Source organism: Gopherus flavomarginatus, chromosome 13, assembly GCF_025201925.1.
Source record: "Gopherus flavomarginatus isolate rGopFla2 chromosome 13, rGopFla2.mat.asm, whole genome shotgun sequence".
Taxonomy (NCBI): Eukaryota; Metazoa; Chordata; order Testudines; family Testudinidae; genus Gopherus; species Gopherus flavomarginatus.
The window spans coordinates 9,872,071-9,899,700 of record NC_066629.1 but is presented as its reverse complement, the minus strand read 5'-3'; the positions used below and the strand labels follow the sequence as shown (position 1 = coordinate 9,899,700).

General features: G+C 52.5%; 1 protein-coding gene and 2 non-coding genes across 5 annotated transcripts in view; 2 read left to right on the top strand and 1 right to left on the bottom strand.

The window, feature by feature from the left end:
• The window catches only part of LOC127033608 (zinc finger protein 420-like), a 512,279-nt gene that overhangs the window by 197,111 nt on the left and 287,538 nt on the right, over window positions 1-27,630 (top strand). The gene's annotated exons all lie outside the window — the stretch shown is intronic.
• Window positions 2,101-2,172, bottom strand: TRNAC-GCA (transfer RNA cysteine (anticodon GCA)). Its single transcript has one exon. It is a non-coding gene; the product is annotated as a tRNA-Cys (tRNA).
• TRNAQ-UUG (transfer RNA glutamine (anticodon UUG)) lies at window positions 16,268-16,339 on the top strand. The gene has a single exon. It is a non-coding gene; the product is annotated as a tRNA-Gln (tRNA).

Here is a 27,630-nt window from a genome sequence, read left to right as displayed (position 1 = left end):
AGGCTACTGGCAATATACCAGGGCTGGGATGAGAGGGGAATGTTGCATGGATGCTATCATACAGACCCCCATCCTGCTTCTCAGAGCCCACAGGTGAGAATCTAGAGAAGAGTGAGTCATTTCTCAGCTATATTCTCAGGAGAAGCAGTTAGCCGTCCTTGACCAGAACCCAGGAGAGCAACCACAGGAGTTCTGCGGAGAGCTCTGGCTGCCAGGGAACCCAGCTAGGAGAGGGAGTGCTGGGAGCTCTTCAGTTTTTGCAGTGGGGAGGAGGACCAGACCAATGAGGCTGTCTCAGGAATCACAGGTGGCTTTGTTGGGGTGGGCGGGAAGTAGGGACTACAGGATGTGAGGCTGGCTAAAATGAAACTGCACAAAAAACCTTCCCCTTTGCTCCAGCAAAAGGCCCTACTTTGACCTCTCCCCCTTTCATAAATATCTCCATATCTACCCTGGCTCTCAGAAACCCCCTCTCTCCATGAGTATTTTCACAGTTTCTTCTTTTTTTCATGGAGAGAGAGAGAGAAAAAACTATTAATTTGAGCTACTCACACAGTTCACAGCATGAAAAACACAATTTTGTGTTCAATGAGTTGTGTTCATTTACGTAACATGAAAAATATGTTTTGGTCAATGCATTAAAAACTCATTGCATTGAACAACCCACTTGATAAAGTCAATGTACTACAGAATATTTAAAGAAGTTATGAAAGATGTGCTTATAAATTAACATGTTATGCCATTTACACACGCACAAGACACAGAAGAAACTGAATTATTTGAACAACTAAAATTTCCACTTTCTCAATGTATTTTAGTTCTCAAGGTTGTTTTAATTTGCTAATTTTTTTTGGAACTAGAAATGGGGAAAGAGCACATTAAAGTCAGTGGAATTACCGCAGTGAGGGATTAGTCTCATTATTTGTCACTAAAAACAGCCTTTATTAACAGAGAGTTAACTTTGACTGTGACTATCTCTTACCTTCCAGAACATCAAATTCAGTAAAACTCAAACTCTGGAAAAACAGGGAATATAGGGTGATGGTATGTGCCCAGATAACCTTAACTCTGCCCTCTAGAAGAGAATCCCTGATAGCATATGAGAACAAGGAAAGATTTGGGGACAAATTACATCTACTTCCCAAGAGTTTGTTTCTCCTCTAATTAATTGATCCTGGTCCCATCAGCTGATCCTGGCCTGGTGTCTGGCCGCAGAACTTACTATTTTTATCCCAGCATATTTAAAGATGAAGCTGCTTTACAAAAGCTCCTTTATTCTAGGTTATACAAACAGGTCACTTCCCCAGATATTTCAAGGAGATGGAATTTTCCTGACCCACAGGGAACTTAAACTAACATACTCAAGATCACACATTCCTTAGGAGAAAAAAACAAAAACCACCAAACTGTTGCTGTTTCTACCCAAATGATCAATGAGACCAGAAAGGGAGACTGTGCAATTAACTGTCTGGTACTACACTTACTGTGCAGTTACTTGGATGCAGACACACCCAGCTCTACGGTTGGTAAATGTACAGAGACTCTGCTGCTGCTCATGAACTAGCAGCACATGACCTCTAAACAGCTGCCATTCGAATGCATCTGAAAATTACAAGAAACAACAATCTGTGTTAAAGGAAGGCTGCCATTTAGTAGAGCCCCAGTTGATGCCGTGTGCACAAACAGAGGCTTGAATGTGTAACTGGTAGTTTGGTAAATCTTGGTTATTTTAGTTTTATAACAGGCTCCTGTCCACCTCCAGTAGAGTTTTCAGTCCCAATGGCAAGTTACTTACCAAATGTAGTACAGACTAGTCCATTCCTCCCAAGTGGATATGGTTCTTGTTCTTCTGCACATTGTGGGCCATGGAGGCTAAGGACCTGTAAATGTGTTTTCATGTGCCTTTGTTTAATTGATGAAAACAAATCTAGACACTTAGAGAATTAGAAGTGATTTCAGTTCGGGGACATGTTTGCTAGGTTTTTATGCATATAGACAGGAAGACATTGAGAGTGTTCATTTATTTTGGGGATCCCTATTTAGTGGAGCTCCTGAACATACTGGAAACAGAATTAATTTTATTGAAGAAACAAGTTTGTGAGAGGGCACTTGGATTTGAACCAAGGACCACTTGATCTGCAGTTAAACACTCTACCACTGAACTATACCCCCATGACATTTACATAGGTAAGTCAGTGATCTTAAGGATTTTGAAGGACAGGTTCTGCCTCAGTGAGCTCCTTTTCTATTCCCACACCACAGGGCTTTTAAAAATAGGGTTTGATTAAACTTTATATACACTTGTAGCCACCACAGCTTGCACACCCACCAACATAGCTTCCCCCAACTGACATAGCTACCACCTCTTGGGGAGATGGGTTAACTACATGGACGGGACAGCTCTTTCCCCTCCCCTTAGAATATCTTCATTGTTTATGAATAGGTGGGAAATAACCTCCTGAATGGACAGGAACCAATTTATCAAATATTGCTGTGTCTGCATTTAATATGGATAACTGGTCATTTTGGGCTGGATTAGTAGGAGCGTTGCCAGCAGATTGAGGGAAGTGATTATTCCCCTCTAGTCGGCACTGGCGAGGTCACATCTGGAGCATTGTGTCCAGTTTCCCCAACCCCCCACTACAGAAACAAATTGGAGAGTGTCTAGGGGAGGGCAACAAAAATGATTAGGGGACAGGGGACTTACAAGGAGAGGCTGAGGGCAGGGCCACGGGGGGGTATGTGGGGCAATTTGCCCCAGGCTCTGCAGGGGCCCCCCCCATGAGAATATAGTATTCTATAGTATTGCAACTTTTTTTTATGGAAGGGGCCCCTGAAATTGTTTTGCCCCTGTCCCCTGAATCCTCTGGGTGGCCCTGCCCAGACCGTGGTGCTATCCCCCCACTCCACCCCCTTCCCTCATTCTCCTCCCTCTGAGGCCCCACCTGTGCTCTCCCTTCACTCCCATTTCACCACTTCCCACTCCTGCTCTTCCTGTTTGGCTGAGGCCTGCTGGTCCACCTTTCGCTCTCTCCTCTCCTCCCCCAAGGCCTCCTCACGTCTCTCCACCCCTACCCCAAGGTCTGCCTGCTGCCCACATCTCTTTGCCTCCTCCCCTAAGATTCAGTCTGCCCATCGCCCACACCTCTCTGTCCCCTCCCCTGAGACCCACCCTGCCCACACCTCTCTGCCCCCTCCTCTGAGACCAGCCCTTCCCACCACTTGCACCTCTCTGCCCCTCCCCTGAGCTGCCCACCTCTCTGAGCCCTCCCCTGAGACCTATCCTGCCCACCGCACACACCTCTCTGCCCCTCCCCTGACCTGCCCACCGCCCACACCTCTATGACCCCTCCCCGAAACCCACTTTTCCCACCATTTGAACCTCTCTGCCCCTACCTTGAGACTCACCCTGCCCACACCTCTCTGCTCCTCCCCTGAGACCCACCCTGCCCACCACCTACACCTCTCTACCCCTGCCCTGAGACATGCTCTGCCCACCACCCACACCTCTCCGACTTCTTTCCTGAGAACCACCCTGCTCACCACCCATGCCTCTCTGCACCCTCCCCTGCCCTGCCAACCTCTCAAACCTCTCTGCCCCTCCCCTGAGACCCACCCTGTCCACCTCTTTCTTTGGTCATCTGCTGTTATTCCATGAATCATCAAGGATGGAGTTTACTCCAGGGTGAGGAAAGAAAGGAGCCACCAACCCCCTGGCAAAGCTCAGTGCCCCACAGAAAACCTGCCCTCTGCTATCGCAATCACTGATGTGCTGGGGATATGATGGGAAAGGGACTGTCTGAATGATCAAGGCAGGAAATGGACAACAAGCTACAACAACGTCATTAGCCACAAACACACTCTCCTCATGCTCCAACCAGAAGGGAAAAGAGCAGGAATTCTTGCTGTTCAGCCGTGGATGCACTTACACAACAGCACAGCAGTGCGTGTTGTGGAAGCTGGTCTGAGGAATCAATTGGAATTGATCAGTCAGTGAGAACAGAACTAGAGTGCAGTGAGAAACACATATCAAGCAAGTAGTTGTGGCCAAGTGGTTAAGGTGATGGGCTTAAAAATCCATTGGGGTCTCCCTGTGCAGATTTCAGTCCTGCCAACTATTGAGGAAGTTGTGGTTCTTCAGTTTCAACAGAGCTGGGCCTTGTCTCACTTTCATGCTAGGCCTACACTAAAGGGTGATGTGGCTTTAGTTAAAGTGTTTTAATTGAACAGCTGTTGCATGTCCACCCTGTGTCACCAGTTCACATCCATGCTAGAATCTCCTGGATCACCACAGAGAGCAGTGCACTGTTGGTAGCTATCCCACTGTGCAACTGGCTGCAGGGTTCTTTGGGAAGGGTTTGCAATGCCTAATGGGCTGGTGCATCATCACATGATGCAGGTTTCTCTATCCCATTGTTCTATGGGCATCCTACTAGATTGCCAGCTGCTTTTCAACTGCAGTGTGTGAGGTGGGGTAGAAAGCATGTGTGTGTGTAGGGGGGAGAGGCAGTGTGTGCGTTGCGGAAGAGTGAGTATGTTGGCACACTGTCTCTAAGTTCAGACAGCTGCTGGAAGCAACCAGTCCTGAGGCAGGGGACAGCCCCGACATCAGCCCCCCTTCTTTCACTGGCTCAGCTCAGCACAGCAGTCTCTGTCACATACACACACACGCACACACTGCTGCCTGCTTAGCTCTGTGTCGGGGTGCTGGAACAGGGGGGTTAGAGGTCCAGGGCCCCACCACTCTTTACTGACTGTTAGGACAGATGGTGGGGGGAAAGGGTGCAGTCTTGGGGAAGAGTCATTCTGTGGGTGTGGCCTCGGGGGAGAGGTGGTGTGAGTGGGGGTCCTTAGGGAAGGGGTGTCATGGGGGTGCCACAGTTTGGACAATTGTGCCCCCCTCACTGTAAGGAAGTTTCTGCCGACCCTGCTCTGTGTTGGCAGAGCCGGAGAGAGCAGCATCCACAGTAGTGATTTGATCCCCGGGGCTCAAACAGGGGGGCTTGGGAGGTTATTTCAAGGGCCCGGGGCTCCGGCCACTGCAGGGAGCACTGGGCCCTTTAAACCACTAGCCTGGGGAAGCCGGGCCAGGTTGGCACAGTGTACCGGCTCTTGCCGGTACCCTATACCGGAACATACTGGCTTACTTTTACCTCCGGAAGGTCCTCACGTGGATCAATAACTGGTTAAAAGATAGGAAACAAAGGGTAGGACTAAATGGTCAGTTTTCCGGATGGAAACAGGTAACTAGTGGTATCTGTACTGGGACCAGGACTAGTCAACATCTTCATAAATGATCTGCTAAAAACTGAGCTGACAAAATTTGCAGATTATCCAAAACTACAGGCTTGCTTCCTAGAACGAACACTCCTTGAGTGCGGTGATCCACAGGGAGTAGCTCAAACCTGCAAAGGGCCTGGCCAGGGGCAGGACATTAGCACAGCAAGGGAGGGGGTGGCAGTGACATCACAAAGGCCTTTTGCAGGACCTCAGACTATTGGTCAAAGGCGGTGGGGAGGCGGTGACCTCACAGAGAGATGCTGACATCAGCCAGGCAGGACAGGGGCGAGGGGCTAGGGAAACCTCAGAGACCCCTGTGGCTTTGCTTCAGCAAGTGTCTTTCTCCAGGTCTCTCTTTGAGGACTGAGAGAGTATTTGGGTTCACGGACATGAGCACCAGAAGGAACCTCTTTCGAGTTTTCTCCTTCCTTTTTAGTGATTTTACTACAAAACAGCTGTCTCTGTTTAGAAGGTAAGAGCCTCCTCGAGGTTTGAAACCTGTTCAGTCTGATCCATCTGGTGACAGTTGAACTCTTGGCATGGAAAACATGAGCTTAAGAAGGCAGAATTTTATTCCGCAAATGGGATTTTGTCCCATAGAATCACTGGGGACATTAAGGTTTGTCCTTTTGGTTTCACCTTTTCCTCCATCCATCTGTCCCTCCTTTCTCTTCATCTCTTGTTTCTTTTGACCTTTCACCTGTTCCCTTCCCAACACCATGAGGAGGTAGGCGTGTGTGTATGTGTGTGTGTGTTGCAGGGAAGTGCTCTGCAGCTCCCACTATGGGAGGTCCACTCAAAAATGTGGGGCTGAAATAGTGCTCGGGCAGTGCTCCCCACCAGTGACCTGGGCCTCCTTTGGGCTCTCTGGTGAGAACGTTCAGCCTCCCGTCCTCAGTCTCTACCCTGATTGGCTGAGCACGGGGTTATTGACAGGGAGGAGACTCAGGTCCCTGTTGTTCTCTTTTAAGACAAAGTAAATAAGTCATAACCAGTCATGTGTTTGACAAATTTTGCTGCTTCGCAGCATTAATGGTCTCTGAGCAGTTCATGATTCTCTCTACCACTGCAATTCTCCTAAGATACTTGCTGAATAGTTACTGTGCACTGTTGTTGGTCTGGAGCTCATGTGAGAATACTTTACTTAAGTCATTCAGTGTTTGAAATTCAAGATCTGATGGTTAGTTTCAAAATCAAGACTCTTGGGACCTATTCCCAACTCTGCCACTGGCTGGCTGTGTGACCTAAGACAAGTCAATTCTCCTTTCTCAGCCTTAGCTTCTCCTTCTTTCAAATAGGGATACTAATGATCCACTCCTACCTACCTCACAGTGGGTGGAGGATGGGGATCCATTGGAGAGTGTCACTAGGGGTAGTGCATAATATGAGGTTTCCTATAGCTTTTACTCAGAGCTGATTATGACATAATAGACTAGCTGAAATAGTCTCTTTTATTTGTATTTTTTTATTTTGAAATTGTTAAGAGTAGCAACTACTTAGCTCAGAGTGAAGCATCTTATCTCATGTTTGTGATCTAAGTGTCTCCTCTTTGTGTGTGACGAGACAATTTAACACATTCTGACAAACAGGAGATGCTTTTGTTTTGCAACAAAATATTTTTGCAAAGAACTTTCATCCCACATGTTTTGATTTCGAGAAACAACCTGGTTTAGTCTGAATGGGTTTTTCTGACAGAAATGGTTTCAGTTAAATTTCCCCACCATCTCAATTCCTGAGCTCTATCCCTGCCTCTGGGGGTGGACGGCTTTGCTGGTTGTTGGAACAGAAGTCAGGACTGGTGCCTTCTCTTTCTGTCTCTGCCACTGCCTTGCTGTGTAGGCCCTTGGGTAGGTCATTTCCCTTCTCTGGACCTCAGACTCCTCCCCTTCTGTCCAATGGGAACAGGGACAAATCTCGAACTCTGGGCAGTCGTGAGCCTGAGTGAGATAAGGGGCGTTAAAACCCTCTGTGAAGGAGAAAGGGGAGTTTCATGGTGTTCAGCACCAAGGAATTCTAAAGTTTGCTAAAATGTCTAGTCTGTGGAAACAAGAAATGGTTAGGGCCAAACTTTTTAACCACTGCCTTTTTCAAAGCCCATTCATGGTTGTGAGTCCATGTCTTTTAGGCACCTGGGATTCTTTGCCAGCAGGAGAGAAGAGGTTCCTGCCTCTGTTTTTGTGGCCTTAACAAACCAGGTATTGTGCCCCAGTTCTTGTCTGAGATCCCTGAAAAAGAACATCTTCCCATCCATGAACAAGACAGGACCTATCTTTAAAAGGGGAACAAAGAGACCCTTGGGACTTACAGACTAGCTAACCTCACTTCCAGAGCTGGAGAGATACTGGAATACATTCTAAACAATCCGTGTGTCAGCAGCACCTACAGGATACTTTGGTTCTTAGGACGAGTGAGCATGGATTTATCAAGAACAAATCATTCCAAACCAATCCTCTTTCCTTCTTTGGCAGGGTTCTGGGCCTAGTGGAGATGAGTAAACAGTAGATGGGATCTATCTCGGAGTTACTAAGGCTTTTGACACAGTCCCATAGGACTTTCTCACAAGCAAACGAGGGAAATGCGGTCTAGATGCAATCAGTGTGATGTGGGTGCAGAGCTGGTTGAAAGTCCAGACTCCAAGAGCCCGTCTCCATGTTTGGCTATCCAACAGAGAAAGTCTACCTGTTGGGTTCAGCAGGGATCAGTCCGGGATCTAGTACTACTCAATATTTTCATTACTGATTTGGAAAATGGAGTGGAGAGCATGCTTCTAAAATTTGCAACAGACACCAAGCACTTTGGAGCACAGGATTGGAATTCAGAACACCTTTAACAAATTGGAGGATTGGTCTTCTTGAGCCAAACTCCATGGCTGGGCCCCTCTCTCTAGACTGGGATGAAGTGAAACCCCAGAGCCAAACACTCCTCCTCCTAGGCAGTGTGCTCCCACTTTCATGGTCAGATGCTGCTTAGCACTGTCACAGCAGCTTTGGCTGGGGGATTCTCCCAGCAATTTCTAATAGCCGGAAAGTATTAAATCCCCAGCAATGGAACTCAGGAGTCCTGACCCTCAGTCCCCTGCTCCAGTCACTGCAGTGGAGCATACTCCCTCTCAAAGGAAGGGGGAGCAGCCATGAGGGCCTGCTTGTAGCTACCAGCTGTGGGAGGGAGTGTGCAGCAGTGGCTAGTGAAGGGGCCTGGAAAGAAGGACTGCTGGCTCCCCTCCATACTTCTGAGACTTGGTGTGACTCTGAGCCAGTAGCTTCCCCTCCGCAGGCTTGTTTCTCATAAGTAGGGTTGGGGTCACAGTCCTGACAGCCCAGGGGGGTTGGGAGGCTCCAGGAAGGTGTGTAAAGTGCTGGGATTTCAGGATCCCGGAGGCGCTGTCACCCCTACACTAGGGTGATGTTCTACACCACCTGCTGCTAGCCAAGTTTTCCTTTCCCTGGCAATAAGACAGACTCTTGTTTTCACAGCCAGCCGATCGCCCAGTGTCATCATCCTGCCTGCTGGCTGGGCAGCGTAACTCCTCAGGTCACCATCCTCCTCTCCAGCCTACCTTGGGCTTGGAGAGTTAGGAGAAAGGCAAGGGATGACATTGAACATCCTCCATCCATCGCTCTGTCACCAGAGCAAGTGAGTGGCATTAGGGTTCCTCGGTGGCGTCCCCTGTCTGTCTGCAGGGAGAGGCAGAAAGAGGGGGAGAGAATCTCTCCCAGAGGAGATTGGATTTGTAAACAGCTCCCAGGAGCCCCTCACTCTCAGACCGGGGAGGAGCTTCTCCACAGCCATCTCCAGTGTGTTTGGCAAGGTCCCAGCAATGGGGCTCTCAGCCTTTCCCTTGTGGGAGACTGTTCTCCAGGCTGAGAGTCTCTGCGCTGGGCCAGACCCAGTGAGCTGCTGAGCATGGAAATCAATGGGAAACGAGGGGCCCTGGCCTTGATATGCCTAGGGACTTTGAAGTGGGGAATGGTTTCCCAGGAGAAGTCCGGACTCCTGTGTTCTGTTCCTTCTCTAGCCTGGGTGGGGGGTGAGGCAGGGGGTGAGTGTGTCCTGGGCTGGCAAGAGGGAGCTGCTTGTCCAAAGTGACCAATGGTCTTTGTGACTGACCCCAGTGCTTGAAAAGGATGAGACTCCCCAGTTCTTGCAGCCCCAGGGATGACGAGGGGGAAGGTTGAGGGGTAGTAGATCATGCAATGAACTCCTGCCAATGTGTGTAGCTTGCACTCCCTGCACCCTTGTAGGGGGAGGAAGAGCTGCTCTGGCTGGGGTAGGGATGGGGAGGGACCAAACAGGCTGGTTAGTGAGAGGCTGCCTTGACCCCAGACTCACATCTGCTCACCGCTCGGTTCCAGGATGGCCACGCACCTGAGGATGTTCAGGAAGAAGGCTCTGCAGGTGGCCCCAGAGCCTGAGGGAAGCAGCTGCCATCTTCCCCAGCAGCAGACCGACCCCTCTGTCCTCACTGGCGGGGAAGGCGCTCCCGGTCAGGCCAGGAGGTGGAAGTGCCCAGCCTTCTGGAAGAGGAAACCTGCTCCCGGCGCAGGCACTGAGGTGGGAGAGGCACCAGCCAGGCTGAAATGGAGCTGGGCCAGGATGCGACTGGGAAGACAGAACCCAGCCCAGGAGCAGAGCCTAGCAGGGTGGCTCTGGGGCTTGTGTGGGCAGCAGCAGCCCCAGGATCCCAGCCCCAATTTCCAGCAGGAGGCATTGCCCTGCCTGGTCAGTGGGGACCTTCCAGCCTTCCCAGGGCAGGAGGTGGAGGATCCCTCTCCCAGCCCCAGCAGCTCAGCCCGCTCCCCATGGAACAGCAGCAGTGCCTGGAACTCAGACAGCAGCTAGGCCAACAGACGCTTCTGCTTTGTTCCAGGTGAGGAGCCAGGCTGGGCTCAGGGAGGGTTGAGGAGGGGGCTGTGAACATCCCAGGCCCATGCCCTCGAGCAGTGCTATGGGGGCGGGTCCCCAGCTCAGGTGTCTAGACTGAGCCACTGAACTCCACTGACACTAGATGCTGCCACTTTAATCCTTGGTGCTCCATTGGGCAGGCGGTGGGAGGCACCTCCCAGGGAGTCCAGGACAGTGTGGGGGGGTCTCTTTGCTATGGACTCCTGAAGGAGATGGGGGCTGATGACACTGAGGCTACTTGGAATCAAATACATTTGAGATACAAGTACATAGTCCATATTCATAACTTCAAATGCAAAAATGGCATACGCATACAGCCAGCATAATTATAACCAGCAAATCATAACCTTGTCATAGACACCTCACATGCCAACCTTTGCACAATATTTACTGCACATATATAACAGTGGCGGCAACAATGATCTGTATGGTCCCAGTTCATATTAATAATGTCACAGAAGGCTATAGAGAAGTGGGAGGGAGGTGTCTTCCAGCCAGCGTGTCTCGTCCATTTCTACTTTGCCGCTTGGGCCGAGGTGGGAAGGGAACGAAACGTTCCAGGCTGAAGGTTTTGTGCTAGGCTTTGAAGATTAAGCCCGAACCCCCAGCATGGCTAGGTCAGGGTTGTCCCGGGCTCTGTGGGGGGAGGGCTCAGCTGGCAGAAGGGGCAGACGAGGGTATCTTGCCTCAGATAGATAAGGGCTTTGTCAGTGGGAAGCTGTAGGTCACATGCTGGGGGTGACAGTGGGGTTTGAGCTGGGGTAGCAGCAGCAGGGGAGCAATGTGTGTGTGTGTGTGTGTGTGTGGTGGGGGGGTTTCACTTGTAAAAATGAACCTGCCAAGCCGCTCCCTCGGCTGGAGCAAAAGCCTCTCATTTATCTCCTCAACTCCTCTCCATGAAAATCTCCACGACTGCCCCGGCGCTGAGAGACCCTCTCACTCCCATGGAGATTTGTAATTGTTCTAATTCTTCCTTGGCCATGTCCAAATAGTTTTCCCAGAAAAATGATCAAGGACATTTCAAATGAGAAAAACAGAACAAACCCGAGAAACCCCCACCACACACAGTTTGGATCTGAATGTTTCTACTGAAATTTGGAGACAATAAAACTCATCCCTTTGTTGGCCAGAAACCAAAGCTAGACCTCCTCCACTGTAGCTGTGGCTTCTACTACCGAACCAGCAATGCGCTGACTCCTCTTGTGAGACATTTCTCTGCACAATACTGCTGCTAATCCAGTTACTGACTCCAGGAAACATTTTCCTGAGCCTGGTTTCATGTGTCACTGGTTTCTCTAGCAAAGATCAGTCCCTGGCCCTGTGGTCCAGACATACTCATTCGCTTCAAGTTGAGAATCATTTCCCATTCCCGCTCTGTGGGAGGGGAGACTTTTAAACACACTCTCTGTGTGACTGCACATGGCTAAACAAAGAGAACAACTCCAAATCCCCCCTGTGCTTTGGGAGCCAGGTTTGTGGTGGGAATTCTGTAGTTCAGCTGACTTCAAGCCTGGACATTGTGATTCTTTGCCAGTTTCTCTGGTAGTGGGACATTTCTGTGCTCACAACTGTGATGGCCGAGTGGTTAAGGTGTTGGAGTCAAAATCGACTAGGGTTCCCCTGTGCAGTTTTGAATCCTGCTCACAGCATGGCCTGTGTTTTTGCCAGTCTCTCACCCAGGCAATACCTCTGTACCACCCCCTGAGACACTCTCAATTCTCTCCCCACCCCAAGTAAATCCTGTTCTGCTCCTTTCATAGAGATTCCTGGGACACTACCTCACACTGTGTCCCTGAGTAGTCAGGCAAATTCTCGGCACCTGAAGCCTCTGCCACTCACCTGGTGCCCCAGAGATCAGCCATAGCCCTGGTTCTGCACCTCTCTCTAGAGTGTGAAAGAAGCCAAGTCAGCAACTCCATGGGAGCTATGGGGCTGCAGAACTAACAGAGGAAAAAATAGGTGCTCAGCGCCCTCTGGCAGCCAGCTCCCCCTTCCCCACTACAGGCCTTGCTGACAAGCTCCTCCTCTTCCCTTTCAGCACCTCCCACTTGCCAGTGATCAGCTGTTCAGTGGGGTGCAGGAGGCACTGGGCGGAGATGGGAAGAGGTGGGAGCGGGAGCCGAATGGTGCTGGACGGGAAGAGATAGGACAGGGCTGGGGGTTTGGGGGAAGGGGTGGAGTGGGGGCAGAGACTTGGGGGGAAAGGGGAGATTTGTCCCAGACTCCAGATCCCACTAGGGCCGGCCCTGAAGGGAAGCACTGACTATCACAGTGACCATAAAAATGACCAGCATTGCGGGGGAGAGGGAGGGAGATCCGCACTCATCAGATCTCTTCTCTCCCCCAAGGTGAGCCAGACATTGCTCTCTCCTGGCTCTTACTCTAGCAGCTGGACCACAAGGAGCCATTTCCCCACAGGAAGTGCACTGAGTGCCCCTGTGGTGCTGAGGGGTCTGGCACTGCTGCTACCTGTGGGGCTGGCAGAGGGTTGATGTCTGCACAGACTCTCATCTGCCAGGCTGGAGGGGGCACTTGGGACCTTACCAGACTGGCTCAGTGGAGACAGGGGGTTGACAGAGGAATAGAGACGCTCTCCAGAGCATGGAGCAGCATCCGCCCATGCAGCCAGGCAAAGAGCATATCCCACATCCTTGAGCCGAGGGGGAGGCAGTAGCTGCTGTTCCAGCTCCTGGGGGACAGGCCCTGTCAGCCAACAGACACTTCTTACTCACCACAGCCAAGGGCGTTGAGTTCCTCCGATGAGGGTATGGAGCTGCCATTCATTTTCCTGTCCTTTTTGTGTTCAATTGCTTACAAAAACATCCCAGATGAGAAGCAGCAGGCCAAAATACTACTATGCAATTGCTAAAGTAGCTTAGTTAGGAGAGCATTAGACTGAAAATCTAAAGGTCCCTAGTTTAATCCCAGGCTTTGACAGACCTTTTCATCCCTCTTTGTGCAGGAGTGGCTTGTTTTCTGGAAGCACAGGAGTGCCTGCACCCAAGATAGGTTCCTGATCTTGGGCTCTGCAGTAGGAAAACATAGAAGGAGCTTGGGCCTCTAGTTGGCCCACCTGACCTTCAATGATGAGAAATGAGAGCTGTCTTTCCCAACATGGCAGGAAGAGAGCAAGGCAGGGTGACCCTCAGGAACGGTGCCAGAGGGCTGCTAGGCAGGGATTGGCGATGAAATCTCCTCTGTGCAGCTGAGCAATGGCAGTACCAGGGAAGGAGCATCTGTAAAAGTGCCCCACACACCTCTCCTCCTCTGCGCACCTAGAGCAGAGGCAGCTGGTGCTGACGGCTCCAAGGGAAGGCTTAAAAGCCACAGAGCAACTGAGGTCAGGGCTAGAGGAGGGCAGGACCATGCCTATGTGCGGCCTTCAGACAGGCACAAAAACACGCAGCCAGCCTGCTCCATGCCATGCCAAACACCCACTGAAGGTCACCAGCATGCAGGGCAGCTTCTGATGCTCTGTGGTCAACATCACAAGATGGTAGGAAAGCAGGGCCAGCCCCCATGGTGGGGCCTCTGTCTGTTCCCAGTCACAGTGCTCACTTTTGCAGTGGGGCAGGAGATTTTACCCCAAGAGGCTTTTCCCGAGCTGGCAAGAAGCAGAGAAACACCCAGGCTCCAAAGACGCTATGTAACAAGTACCCTCCAGCACAGGGACAGGCGCACACGCTAGCCCGGGCAGCTGCCCATTTTCTTTGGCAAGTCAGGAAGGGCAAAGGCTAGACTGGAAGCACCTGGGGCTCCTGCCCTAGCCTTTGTGACGCCCAACCCCCAACTCCTTCCCGGGCTCTAGCTGAAGCCAGAGCATTGGTCTGAGCGGCCAAGAAGACAGCTCTGAAGGGAGCAGGATGTTCAGCACAACAGTAAAACTGGAGAAAGACAACATCCAAAGGACTCAAACCCTCAATCTTCTGATTCATACTCAGACACTTTACTCATTAGGCCACATGAGGAAAAACCCCTCCAAGCGCTTCTTTGGAAAAGGAGGACATTGTGTTTCTCAGGTCATCTGCTGAGCAGGGCCAACACTCTCTGGGCACAAGAAGTCGAGTTCCCAGTGACATGTGAGACTTAATTCTATGGAGCCAGGTGCAGGGCTTTGGCAAGGAGGCTCAGGCATGGGGGATTGGGGAGCAGCGAAAGAACCGGCTGTCTAGGTGTGGAGATTTAGTCACATTGAGGCACAGGAGGGAGGAGGAGGAGGAATCCTGCTGACAGGCAGTGGATGTGCAGAAAAAGAGGGGTTCCTAGGACTTTTTTTGCCTTTCTTTTGCCTACCTGCTCACTCTTGTGGTGAACAGTGAAGATCACTTGAACGAACCCAGGTAGCTCAGTTGGTAGAGCATCAAGCTTGAATTCTGAAAGTTGAGAGTTTAAGCCCCTGTCTGGGTGCTCAGCTTTTAAGTGGTCTTGTGTGCCAGAAGCCAAATGATTCCTAGTGCTATCCACCAGCCACATGCAGATTCCCAGAGTCCCATGGAAATTTCCTGGAAAGGTTCTTTTCCTCAGGAATCAGGAGAGAGGCCACATCCACAGGAACAGGCCTAGAACAAGCAGTCTTTGGTTGGCAGGAAAAGCTCTGGGGCCAGGTGCTGAGAAAGCTCAGAGGGAGAGCAGCAGAGATGAGGGGAAGAGAGACAGAGAAGCAATGAGTACAAAGTACAGGGGGTTCAGGTCTGGCTATTGTGGGGAACTTCCCTGGTTTATACATGACCCTGGTGCAACTGGCCAGAGAAAGGATCTGAGTCCCCACCCCCTTACCCAGAGGCCTGCTTGACCCCAAGGATGCTCTTTCTACTCTCATGTGTGGCAGAGTCCTCATAACCCCAACAAGGCTGGGCCCAGGAATCCTGGGTGGTTTGACCCCAGTGGTGAGCTGGAGCCAGTTCCCACCAGTTCCCAAGAACCAGTTGCTAAAATTAGACCTCCAGGGAGAACCGGTTGTTAAAGGACCAGGGGACAGACAAAGAACTCCGGTCTGCAGGCCGGACCATCCTGTTGTTCTCAGGATTCCCAGCTGGGGAGGCTGAGGTTCCCCAAGCCCCTCCCCCATTTCCCACCAGCTGCAGTGTGACCAGCCACCGGCACCATCTGAGCTTCTGAGTTGTCCTGCTGCTGGGGGAGAGGCAATTTTCCCCGGGCCCTACAGGGGCCCCTTGCCCCACAAGTATGTCTCTCCTCGCCCTGACCCCTCCCCCGCACCCCTCCCCTTAAATCAGAAATTTTTATAGGGAGCCGTTTGTTAAGATTTTGGCAGCTCATCATTGCTTGACCCCCGATCTTGTCATGATCGCTTGAACAGGACTACAGTGTCTCCACTCTGGGTACTTCCCTGACCCACTCCTCATTGCATGTGCTTCAAGCAAACATCAATTATTACCCAGCAATCAATGTAAAACATAAAGAAAGCTTAAAAGAAAACATGTTACCCTGTTCTGTGGTGCAGGGAGATCACAACCGGCGTCTCTGGAGGTTCAGGGCAGGTCACAGTTTCTCCCTCACATGTCCCAGGCCTCCTTCTCAGGCCCTGGCTGTGCTGCAGGGACACCACAGGTGGGACACTTGCTCTGGCAGTGGTCACATGCTCTAGGTGACAGGCCCCTTGTTCCCAGTGTCAGCCCCCATGTAGGGGATCTCTTGATGGGTGGCATCTCCTTGCACTGGGTCTTCTGCCCAGGGTCCCCCTCACTGTCCCACACTGCTCACTGCACCCACCTCCAGCCCAAGTGCTGCTGCAGCTCTGCCTCCAGCTCCCTGGGCAGCTTCTATGGCTCGTGCTGCTGCGGCTCAGCTCCCAGCACAGATCTGCTCTGGTTTTCCCTGGCCTGGTGACTCCCTCATTACACTGTCTGGCCTGTCAGTCCAGCCAACTTGGAGCTTCGGCCTCTCCCCATTGCCCCTGGGGACTGTCAGTCTCTGGGTCCTGATTTCTCATTGGCCCTGCCCCCATCTATTGGAACTGGGAACTAGCCAACCAAAACCACCACTAAGTTTTAGTAAGGGGCCAACAGTCCCTTACATGAGCCAGCCCCATGAGGGTCACCACTGTGCAAAGAAAGCACCTCAAGCTGGTCTCATGGTGTAATGGGCAGCACTCAGGACTTTGAATCCTGCAGTCTGAGTTCAAATCTCAGTGGGACTTTTGGCTGGCTTGTGGTAAAGCCCTGGAGCTCCCAGTGCTCAACTACCTTGTTTCCAGCTGTACAAGAGCAGATCTTTCCCCTTCTGCTGGCTGACTTGCCCACTAGGGCCAGGTTTTGGGTTGTGATGACCAAAATTGGTTGGGGCTCTAGAACTTGCTACCCTGGTTGCTGATTCCTGCAGTCCTGTGGTTTGACCTGGTGGTTGGGATTCTTGCTGCTTCATATGGGGTCCAAAAGTTTGGCCCTTGTGCTTCCTGCCACACTTTTCCTCTTGCCCACATGGTGCTTGAATAAAGGAGTGCCAAGGCCAGGTTTGATAGTCAGGGCTAGGCAGGAGGGAGGAAGAGCCCCAGGCTGGAGCCCAGCACACCTCTCCTCCTCTGGGCACCTAGAGCAGAGATGGCTGGTGCTGACAGCTCCAACGAAAGGCTTAAAATCTACAGAGCAACTGAGGTCATGGCGAGAGGAAGGGAGGACCATGCCTATGTGTAGCCAGCAGACAGCCACAAAGACACCCGGTCAGCCTGCTCCCTGGCATGCCAAGACTCCACTGAAGATGTGCTTAATCCACTTGCCGATCGGGAGGAAAACCTTTCAAAATCTGTGCACGAGGAGAACCTCTTTTTTCCCCTCTACCTTTCATCTGTGAAAACAGTTGTGTGAAAGGTGGAAGGGATTTGGGGCCCAGGAGGAGGCGCTTGATGTTCAGTACCTTAGAGAAGCTGGACTTGGACATGGTGGGTGTTGAGAAAATGCACATTCATGAGTTTAGGGTAGATTCATAGGCAGAGGGTGATTGCAAGAAGAGCCAATCTCTCTGGTTCTCCAGGCCAGGAAAGAACGATGGGGTTACCCTCTACCTGGGTGAACTTTAGCAAGGTTTTTTTCTCCTCCTCCTGGGTCACTGATGCCTACTGGAGAGAGGTCTTTGGTCCAGCTGGCCGCTATAGGGTGGGGTCCTAGAACTTAACAGTCTGGCTAGAGATTCCTGCGAGTTGACCTGATGGTTGGGTTTCTTGCTGCTGCACCTGATGTCCACAACTTTGGTCCCTGTAGCTTCAACTCTTCCTCTTGCCCACATGGCATTTAAAGGAATGAGTGCCAGGGCCAGCTTCCCAGGCTGTAGCCCAGCACACCTCAGCTCCTCTGGACGCCTAGAGCAGAGGTGGCTGGTGCTGACAGCTCCAAGGGAAGGTTTAAAAGCCACACAACACCCGAGGTCAGGGCAAGAGGAGAGCAGGACCATGCTTATGTGTGGCCTTCAGACGGGCACAAAAACACTCAGCCACCCTGCTCCCTGTCATGCCAAACACCCTCGAAGGCCACCTGCAGACGAGCACGTGGGGCAACTGCTGATGCTCTGTGGCCATTATCAAAGATGGTAGGAAAGCAGGGCCAGCCCCCCCAGTGGGGCCTCTTACTGTTCCCACTTAAGGTGCTCATTTTTGCCGTGGGGCAGGAGATTTTACCCCAAGAGGCTTTTCCTGAGCTGGCGAGAAGCAGACAAACACCCAGGCTCCCAAGGTGCTATTCATCAAGCCCCCTCAAGCACAGGGACTGGTGCACATTTGGAAAAGGGAAATTGCTCAACACGCCAGCTGCCCATTTTCTTTGGCAAGTCAGGAATGGCAAAGGCCAGACTGGAAGCACCTGGGGCTCACGTCCCAGCCTTTGTGACACCCAACCCCCAACTCCTTCCTGGGCCACTAGCTGAAGCCAGAGCATTAGCCTGAGCAGCCAAGAAGAAGTTCCAGCTCTGAAGGGAGCAGGACTTTTAGCCTAAAGGTAAAGCTGGATAAGCACAACCACAAAGGGACTCAAACCCTCAATTGTCTGATCCAAAGTCAGACGCCTTATCCATTAGGCCACATAAGAAAGGACCCTCCAGGCACTTCTTTGGAAAAGGCAGACACTGAAGCATCCGATGAAGTGGGGATTCACCCACAAAAGCTCATTCTCCGGTATGTCTGTTAATCTGTAAAGTGCCACATTACTCTTTGCTGCTTATGCAGACACTGTGTTTCTCAGGTCAGCTACTGAGGGGGGCTGAGACTCTCTGGGCACAAGAAGTCAAGTTCCCAGTGAGATGTGAGACTTAATTATCTGGAGCCAAGTGCAGGGCTTTGGCAGGGAGGCTCAGGCATGGGGGATTGTGGTGCAGCAGATGGACTGGCTGTCTAGATGTGGAGATTTAGTCTCACTGAGGAGGAGGAGGAATCCTGCTGATAGGCAGTGTTTAGGGCCGGTGCAACCACTAGATGAACTAGTTGGCTGCCTAGGGTGCAAAGTGGTTGGGGGCACCAAAAATTGCACTCAGGGGAGGCGATGGAGTGGAGGTGAGCTGGTGCAGGGAGCTAGGGGGAGGTCTGCCTGCAGCAAGTAACAGGGGCAGGGGCATGCAGGGGAACTGCTCCCTGTTCCAGCTCACTTCTGCTCCATCTTTTCCCCTGAGCATGCAGCCCTCTCTCTAATTCTTCTCCTCTCCCAGGCTTGCCGCACTAAACAGCTGATTGGCATCACAAGCCTGGTAGGCAGGAGAAGTGGAGCGGCGCAGGCGTGCTCAGGGGAGAAGGCGGAGTGGAGGTGAGCTGGGGTGGGGAGCTGCTGCAGGGGGGACTGCCTGGCTCTTCCCCATGGCTCCCATCCCTGCTCCGCCCCAGCCTCGCCCACCCCCTGCACTCACTGCATGGTAAGTGGAGTGACCCAACCTCAGCCTGGTCCACTCGCCTGGTTCCCAGCCACACCGCCGGTGAGTGCTGTGGGGCGGGTTCCCCCTCCCCTGAAACTTGGGAGCCAAGGGAGGTCTATGGACCTGGGTCTCTCATCCCTCCATCCCATCCCCTGCCCCCAATATCCCTTTTGGGTACTGTGGGACTGGGTCTCTCTCCATGCCCCTGTGCTCCCCCTGCACAGCATGTCCTGGGAGTGACTCAGTTTCCCTGGACCAACATTTCACCTCTCCACATGTGTCTCTTCTGTCCCACAGCTCCCTCCACCCCACCTCATTTCCCCTGCATCCCAGGCTGGGTCTCTGCCAACCCCATCTCCTCTCCTCCTGACCCCAATATCCTCTGCCCCTATGGATCTATGGGGCTGGGTCTCTCCCTCTCCTATTCTCCCCCCATCCCCTCCCCCAATATCTCCCTGCCCCTATGAGTCTATGAGGCTGGGTCTCTCCCTCCCCCATTCTCAACCCATCCCCTCCCCCAAAATCTCCCTGCCCCAGGCTGTGATGTGCCATGACGTGTGCTGGGGCTGTGATGTGTGCTAGGGCCAGGGCTGGCTCCAGGGTTTTTGCCGCCCCAAGCGGCAGGGAAAAAAAACACCACGATCGCAATCGGCGGCAGCCCCACTGTGCCGCCTTTTTCTTCAGCGGTAATTCGGTGGCAGGTCCTTCCCTCCGAGAGGGACCGAGGGACCCGCCTCCGAATTGCTGCCGAAGAGCCCGATGTGCCGCCCCTTCCCCTTGGCCGCCACAAGCACCTGCTTGCTGAGCTGGTGCCTGGAGCCGGCCGTGGCTGGGGCTGTGACGTGCGCTTGGGCTGTGACATGCTGTGACCCACTCACTCCCCAAAGGCAATTCACTCACTTGAAACCAGCAGGATAGAAGGTGTCACGTGTTTATGGGCGGGGTTATGCAGATGAGCAGTGTCTGGCAGCAGTACGGAGAGCAGCTAGATGAACCGAAGGAGCCGGACAGAGAGAATTCTCTGTGTGTGGACAGAATCCGGTGTGGGGAGTTCGTGTGGTGAGTGCTTGCACCGGAGTCACTTCAGGGTAGTGATCGCCACTGAGCTACGTAGTGACAAAAGATGTGTGAATGGGGTGTGGTGCCTGGCTGGGAGCAGCATGTAGTGATGAGAAAAGGGGTGGGAGCAAGAGGTCCTGTCCTAGCAGGGGGTGTATACCCTGAAAGGGTGTTTTGTTCATGCAGGTAGGTTTGAGGGCTTCTTGCAATGACAAGGGGTGTCTGCAGCTAGAACCCTCCTAACCCCACTAGTTTTCTCTGTGTTAGGGGTGGGCAGATTCTGTGATGTCACAGTTCTTGGGGGTGGGGTTTGAATCATAACTCCAAAGTGTGAGAACAACTCCCCCAACTTGTGTTCAGTCTCCACTAGGGGGCTGGGCTGGGATCTCTAGGGAGGGAAGCACAGAGAAAAACAAACAGTCTCCCTTATGGAACCAAGGAGTCCTGGATCCCAGTCCCCTTCCACTTCCAGAGCCAAGGATAGAACCCAGGGGTCCTGGTGCCCAGCCCCCTCTCTGCTCTCACCACTAAACACCACTGCCCTCCCAGGGTGGTGCACGGGTCACTGGGTCTGTGTCCCAGCTCTGCTAAGGGCCTTGACTGATTTTCCCAAAGTGTTTCCTTCTGAATCTAGCCAACGAAGTGGGGATTCACTCACGAAAGCTCATGCTCCAATACATCTGTTGGTCTATAAGGTGCCACAGGACTCTTTGCTGCTTTTACAGATCCAGCACATCTGCCCCCTCGGCCCGGTCACTGCCCACCCCCGTGTGGGGGCACCAGCACTGTGCTGAGTAGTGATGGAAAATTGTCCAAGCTGGCCCAGGGGAGACGTGTGTGTCCCTGTTGCCCTCTGCTAAGCCCTGCTCTGTGTGTGTGTGTGTGCCTCTGTGACACTGTATCAGCGTGTTGCTGGGCTAACCAGTAGGAAATGGCTTGGCAGGATTTTTATATTCTGCAGCAAGTGACTGACACACAAACACAAAGGCACTCACACAATCGCAAGAACACTCACACATAACACACCCAGAAGGGCATGTTAGTCCAACCCCCAAAGAGAGAAATAATCACACCCTCAGCCACACTCACAATAACCCCCCTCCACACACCATAACATTCACAGTTGTGCTCAGAGACACAACTGCACGCAGTTCACTCCCACTGCTCCAAATACAAGGACCTCCTGCCTCACACAGCATGTGCCAAGGCCTGTTGAACTCACTGCCACTGGACAGCTACCAATGAGAATGACCCCCTTGTGCTGGATCATCTGCTTGGCCCCCCACTCCCTCTAGGGGCACGCTGTGCGGCATGGCTGGGGATTGTGCAATAACAGGCTGGGGCTGGGTCACTCCACTTCCTTCAGGAAGTAGCCAGCCCCCTGTCCCCCACAGAGGCCTGGGACCAGCCCCCCTTTTCTTCCCCCCATGCAGGCCTGGGGCCTCAGCCTTCTCTGCTCCCCTGGCTCCCAAGTTTGTGGGAAGGGGGGAACCGCCCCACAGCACTCGCTGGCAGCATGGCTGGGAGCCAGAGGAGTGGACCATGCAGTGAGTGCAAGGGCAGAGGGGGCAGGGCTGGGGCGGAGCAGGGGCGGGGACCATGGCAAAGAGCCAGGCAGCCCCCCCTGCAGCAGCTCCCCACCCCAGCTCACTTCTGCTCTGCCTTCTCTTCTGAGTACGCTGGCGCCGCTCCACTTCTCCTGCCTCCCAGACTTGCAGTGCTAATCAGCTGTTTAGTGCGGCAAGCCTGGGAGGGGAGGAGAATTAGAGTGGGGGCAGCGTGCTCAGGAAGAAGACGGAGCAGAGGTGAGCTGGGACAGGGAGCAGTTCCCCTGCATGCCCCTACCCCCGTTACTTGCTGCAGGCAGCCCTCTCCCTGCACCCCTCAGCCCGCTGCCCCAGCTCACCTCCACTCCTACGCTGCCTCTTCCTCCAAGACCCCTCCTCCCACCCACTGCTCTCAGCCCACTCCCCACCTTCACTCACCCTTATGGTCATTACAAAGTGGCAAGGCAGAGCCCTCCCATTTTGAAAAGTCCTGGGGTGTTGTTCGCTCCTTTTCAGGCACCCCTGGGTCCCTGCACTTCACGCAGCTTTCCCTGATTTCAGCTGTTAGTGAGGGAACCTCACTGCTAGCGCAGACTCGGCAGTTTCTTGGATGAGAGACACTGTCCCAAAACAGGACTAATGCTTAGACCTGGTTATCAGTGATTTCAGATCTGTTGGTCTGCAGTAAGATTCTACAGTGAGTCTCAGTCAGCTCTGTTATTACACAGGGAAGAACAAAAGGGTCAAATGGTGCCTGGAAGCCTTAAGAAGAATCCACCCCACCAAGTACAATGCTTGTTGATACCGGTTCTTAACCCCACTGAGAATGTTTTGGGGTCACGCCTCACCTTTATTAACCTAGGGGACTGAGAGAGTAGCAATTAGTAGGTGCTCCGGTGGTGCAACTGGTTAATGCACAGTACTTATAGAGCAGTGCTGAGAGGAGCTATGCTGGAGGCTGTGAGTTCAAGCCTCACCTAAAGCACTGGTTTTCATTAGCCAAATGGCTTCACCCCCTCCTTTGGCCCTAGGGAGTGTAGAATTCAAGCCCTGGGGACATTGAAGCAGTGTAGGAATCAGAAATGCCCCCTTCACTTATTACCTCCTCTCCAGAGTGCAGGTCAGAATCTACAATCCTTTCTCCCCCACCAGCCCCTGTGCCAGGATCCCTCAAGCAGAGCCTGGAGTCCTGCCCATCCCTGAGCCTGGAGGGAGAGGAGCAAGGAGCCATTGTTAGAGGGCTTTCCCTTCCCCTGCTCACTTCCCTGGCTCTTGTCACACAGACAGCAAGCAGCAAAAGACCAGAAGTTGAAAGCGCAGACAAAGGGATGTTTACTGGAGTTAGTTTCCAAGCAAGTAGATTCCAAAGCCCTTCACACCAGTCAGGCTGATCTCTATACACCAACAGTCTGTTCCCCAGTGTTCCCTTCCCAGCTCTGACACCACAGAGCGTTTACCTCACATTCCTACAGACAATTCTTTCCTGGGTGCTGGCTGGTGAGTCTTGCCCACTTGCTCAGGGTTTAGCTGATCACCATATTTGGAGTCAGGAAGGAATTTTCCTCCAGGGCAGATTGTCAGAGACCCTGGGAGGTTTTCACCTTTCTCTGCAGTATAGGGCACGGGTCACTTGCTGGAGGATTCTCTGCATCTCGAAGTCTTTAAACAACGAGTTGAGGACTTCAATAGCTCAGACTTAGGTCAGGGGTTTGTTACAGGAGTGGGTGGGTGAGAGTCTGTGGCCTGTGTTGTGCAGGAGGTCGGACTAGATGATCATAATGGTCCCTTCTGACCTTAAAGTCTATGAGTCTATGAGCTCTGACACTGCAGAGTGTTTACCCCACATCCCCCTTCCCAGCTCCGACACTGCAGAGCCTTGCCTGTGTCCCTGTTCCCCGTTCCCTATTCCCACCCCGCGTTAGCAAGCATAATTCCAGTTTCCCCACCCACTGCCTGTTTGACCCCAGTTTATACAGTAATATTCTGAGCGAGACCTTAACCAATCATTTTACTGAAATGTAATTAACCAATTCTAACCTATTGTAACAGAATTCTCTAACCAATTACATCCCACTCCCCTAATTAACTTACACCCAGCAAAATTAATTCTGCAGCAGACAGAAACAATTAGAAGACCAGACAGATTGACAACAGAAAAGTAGGGGCCATAAAGATAAACCCTACAGAAATGACAGTTTCACAACCACAACCATTTCTTGCCAGACCGAATGCTCCCTTAAGATCTGTTTCTTTATCTGGTGGTGATGGGCACTATTGGGACAGGATCGTCTTCCTAACAGCCCAACCCCATCTTAGTTCAGTGTGACAGGTTTGGGAGGTGAGGATGTGACCCTTCACTTGCCAGCGTATGGCTGCCCCTGCTGCTTAGCCAAAGGCCTTAGCCTACTGTCCAGGTTTTTTCCCCACTCTGAACTTTAGGGTACAGATGTGGGGGACCTGCATGGACCCTTCTAAGCTTAATTGCTAGCTTAGATCTGGTAACACTGCCACCATCCAGAAATTAGTGTCTGGAACACTTTCTGTCCCCCCAAAACATTCCCCTCCCTGGGCAGCCTTGAGAGGCTTCACTAATTCACTGGTGAACACAGATCCAAACCCCTTGGATCTTAAAACAAGGAGAAATTAACCACCCCCTCTCCTTTCCCCCCACAAATCCCTGGTGAGTCCAGACCCAATCCCCTTGTATCTTAAAACAAGGAAAAATCAATCAGGTTCTTAAAAGAAAAAACTTGTAATTAAAGAAAGAAAGATAAAAATCATCTCTTTAAAATCAGGATGGAAAATATTTTACAGGGTAGTCAGATTTATATAGCCCAGAGGAAACCCCTCTAGCCTTAGGTTCAAAGTTACAGCAAGCAGAGGTAAAATCCTCTCAGCAAACAAGGATCATTTACAAGTTGAGAAAACAAAAATAAGACTAACGCCTTGCCTGGCTAATTACTTACAGTTTGAAACATGAGAGACTGATTCAGAAAGATTTGGAGAGCCTGGATGGACGTCTGATCCCTCTTAGTCCCAAGAGTGAACAACACCCAAAACAAAGAGCACAAACAAAAACTTCCCTCCACCAAGATTTGATAGTATCCTGTCCACCTAGTAGTTCTCTGGTCAGGTGTCAGCCAGGTTTATGGAACTTCTTAACCGTTTACAGGTAAAAGAGACATTAACCCTTAACTATCTGTTTATGACACCTACGAACAAGGGCTCAGACTCTCCTAGGGAGAGAAGGCCCAGACACAGGCAGGCTGGGATTTTGGTTCTTTGTTTTATACCCCTGTCACTAGCTAGGTGATAAAAATACACCTAAATTCTTATAAAGTCTAGGCCTGTACAAGCAGCCTGAATATCTCTATTCTAACAGCCATCGGTCCCTGTGGAAAAATGATCTATTCAGGGTTGTCCCTAGACATTTTGGTGCCAAGCTGGCAGAGTGGAGAACATGAGGCCCAAGTCACTCCACTTCCCGCCACCCGGTAATTGCAGGGCAGGCCAGACCCCACACTCACAGGGCGGCGGGAAGTGGAGTGATCCGGCTCCAGCCTGCTGCACTCTGCTCACAGCCTTGGAACTTGGGCGGTGGGGGGAAATGCCCCCCAGCACTCACCAGCGTCGCAGCTGGGAGCTGGTGGAGCAGAGCAGGCTGGGTCCAGGTTGTTCCACTTCCCACCGCCCGGTGAGTGCAGGATGAGCCTGATCCCTCCTGCAGTCCACTGGGATGTAGCTCAGGGGAAGGGGCGGAGTGGGGGGGGGGGAATGGAGTGGAGCAGGGGCAGGGCATGGAAGAGGTGGCATGGAAGCAGAGCGGGGGGGGGGGCTATGTGGAAGAGGTGGAGCAGGGGCAGCTTTCCTGGCCAGCTCAGACAGCCGGGGGATCAGGCTGGCCACTGGAGCAGTACGGAGCTGCGTAGGACACCAGGAAAAATGGGGCAACTTGGTGTCTCCACATCCCTTCACCAGCCCGTGTCCCTGTAGTGTATGCTGTCTTCATAGGTCCTTTCTCAGTCTTTCTCACTCTCTTGTCTTGAGTCTCCTGTGTCCCTGCTTTCAAGCACAGACTAACTCTGGCTGTTCAGGAGAGGGGAGGACCACGCCTATGTGCAGCCAGCAGACAGCGACAAAGACCCCTAGCCAGCCTGCTCCCTTCCATGCCAAACGCCTACTGAAGGTGACTCGCAGACCAGCATGCGGGGCAACTGCTGATGCTCTGTGGCCAACATCAGAAGAAGGTAGGAAAGCAGGGCCAGCCCCCTGGTGTGGCCTCTGTCTGTTCCCACTCACAGTGCTCACTTCTGCAATGGGGCAGGAGATTTTACCCCAAAAGGCTTTCCCTCGGCTGGCGAGAAGCAGAGAAACACCCAGGCTCCCAAGATGCTATTTACCAAGCCCCCTCAAGTACAGGGACAGGCGCACATTTGGAAGAGGGAAACTGCTCTACACGCCAGCCCGGGCAGCTGCCCAGTTTCTTTGGCAAGTCAGGAACAGCAAAGGCTAGACTGGAAGCACCTGGGGCTCATGCCCCAGCCTTTGTGACGCTCATCCTCCAACTCCTTCCTAGGGCTCTAGCTGAAGCTGGAGCATTGGTCTGAGCGGCAAAGAAGAGGTTCCAGCTCTAAAGGAAGCAGGACTTTCAGCACAATGGTAAAACTGCACAAGCACATCCACGAAAGAACTCAAACTCTCAATCACCTGATGCAAAATCAGATGCCTTATCTATTAGGCCACATGGTCACACAAGAAAAACCTCTCCAAGTACTTCTTTAGAGAAGATAGACACTGTGTTTCTCAGACTCAGGTCATCTACTTACGGGGGCCGAAACTCTCTGGGCACAAGAAGTCGAGTTCCTAGCGAGATGTGAGACTTAATTCTATGGAACCATGTGTAGGATTTTGGCAGGGAGGCTCAGGCATGGGGGATTGAGGTGCAGCAGATGGACCAGCTGTCTAGGTGCAGAGATTTAGTCACACTGAGGAGGGAGGAGAAAGAGGAATCCTGCTGATGGTCAGTGGCTGTGCAGAAAAAGGGTGTTGATCTTCCCATCCTAAATGGGCTGGTTGGCTTGACCCTTCTCCCCTCTGCAGAGCACGGTGGGGACTGCAACTCACCCCTTGTGGGGCAGGAGGGCACGGGTGCAGGGTGTTTGGCTCCGATGCACCTGGAAGGTAGATCCGGTGGGATGGGGTGGGGCAGGGCAGGGCAGGGCCTGTGGTTTATGTTCTGCCTTGCCTGGTGCTGGGCCATTGCACAATCCCCAGCCATGCGGCACAGCGCACCGCAAGAGGCAGGGGGGCAAGCAGATGATCCAGCACAAGGGGGGAGAGGAAATGTGGTTGGTGGGAGGAAAGGCCTTGGGTTGCACTGAGGGTGTGCAGAGCAGGGGTGACACCCCAGAAACCTGCAGCAAAGGGACGGACAGGTGGGCTGCGTGGATAGAAGAGGCAGGGAGACTAAAAGGGAGAGGGGTCTAATGGTCAGAACAGGTGGGGGTTGGGCTCTATCTCTGGCTCTGGGAGCAGAGGTGGGTCTAGAGGTGAGAGCAGGGGAACTGGGAGCCAGGACTCCTGGGTTCCATAGTGGCGGCTGTTTTTTCCTGGGTCTCCCTCCCTAGAGGTCCCAGCCCAGCCCCCTAGTGGAATCTGACTGGGGGAGGGGGTTGCCCTGCCACTCCAGATTCGTGATTCAAACCCCTCCCCCCACGGGCTCTGACATCACAGAATCTCCCCCCCAAGTCAGAAAGAAGGAGCTCCCAGGGCCACCCAGAGGATTCCGGGGGCCTGGGGCCATCCGCGGCAGGCGGCTCCGGAGGACCTCCCGCAGGCATGCCTGCGGAGGGTCCGCTGGTTCCACTGCTCCGGTGAAGCATCCACAGGCATGCCTGCGGGAGATCCAATGAGCCGCGAGACCAGCGGACCCTCCGCAGCCATGCCTGCGAGAAGTCCACCGAAGCCATGGGACTGGCAAGTGGGAGGGGGCCCC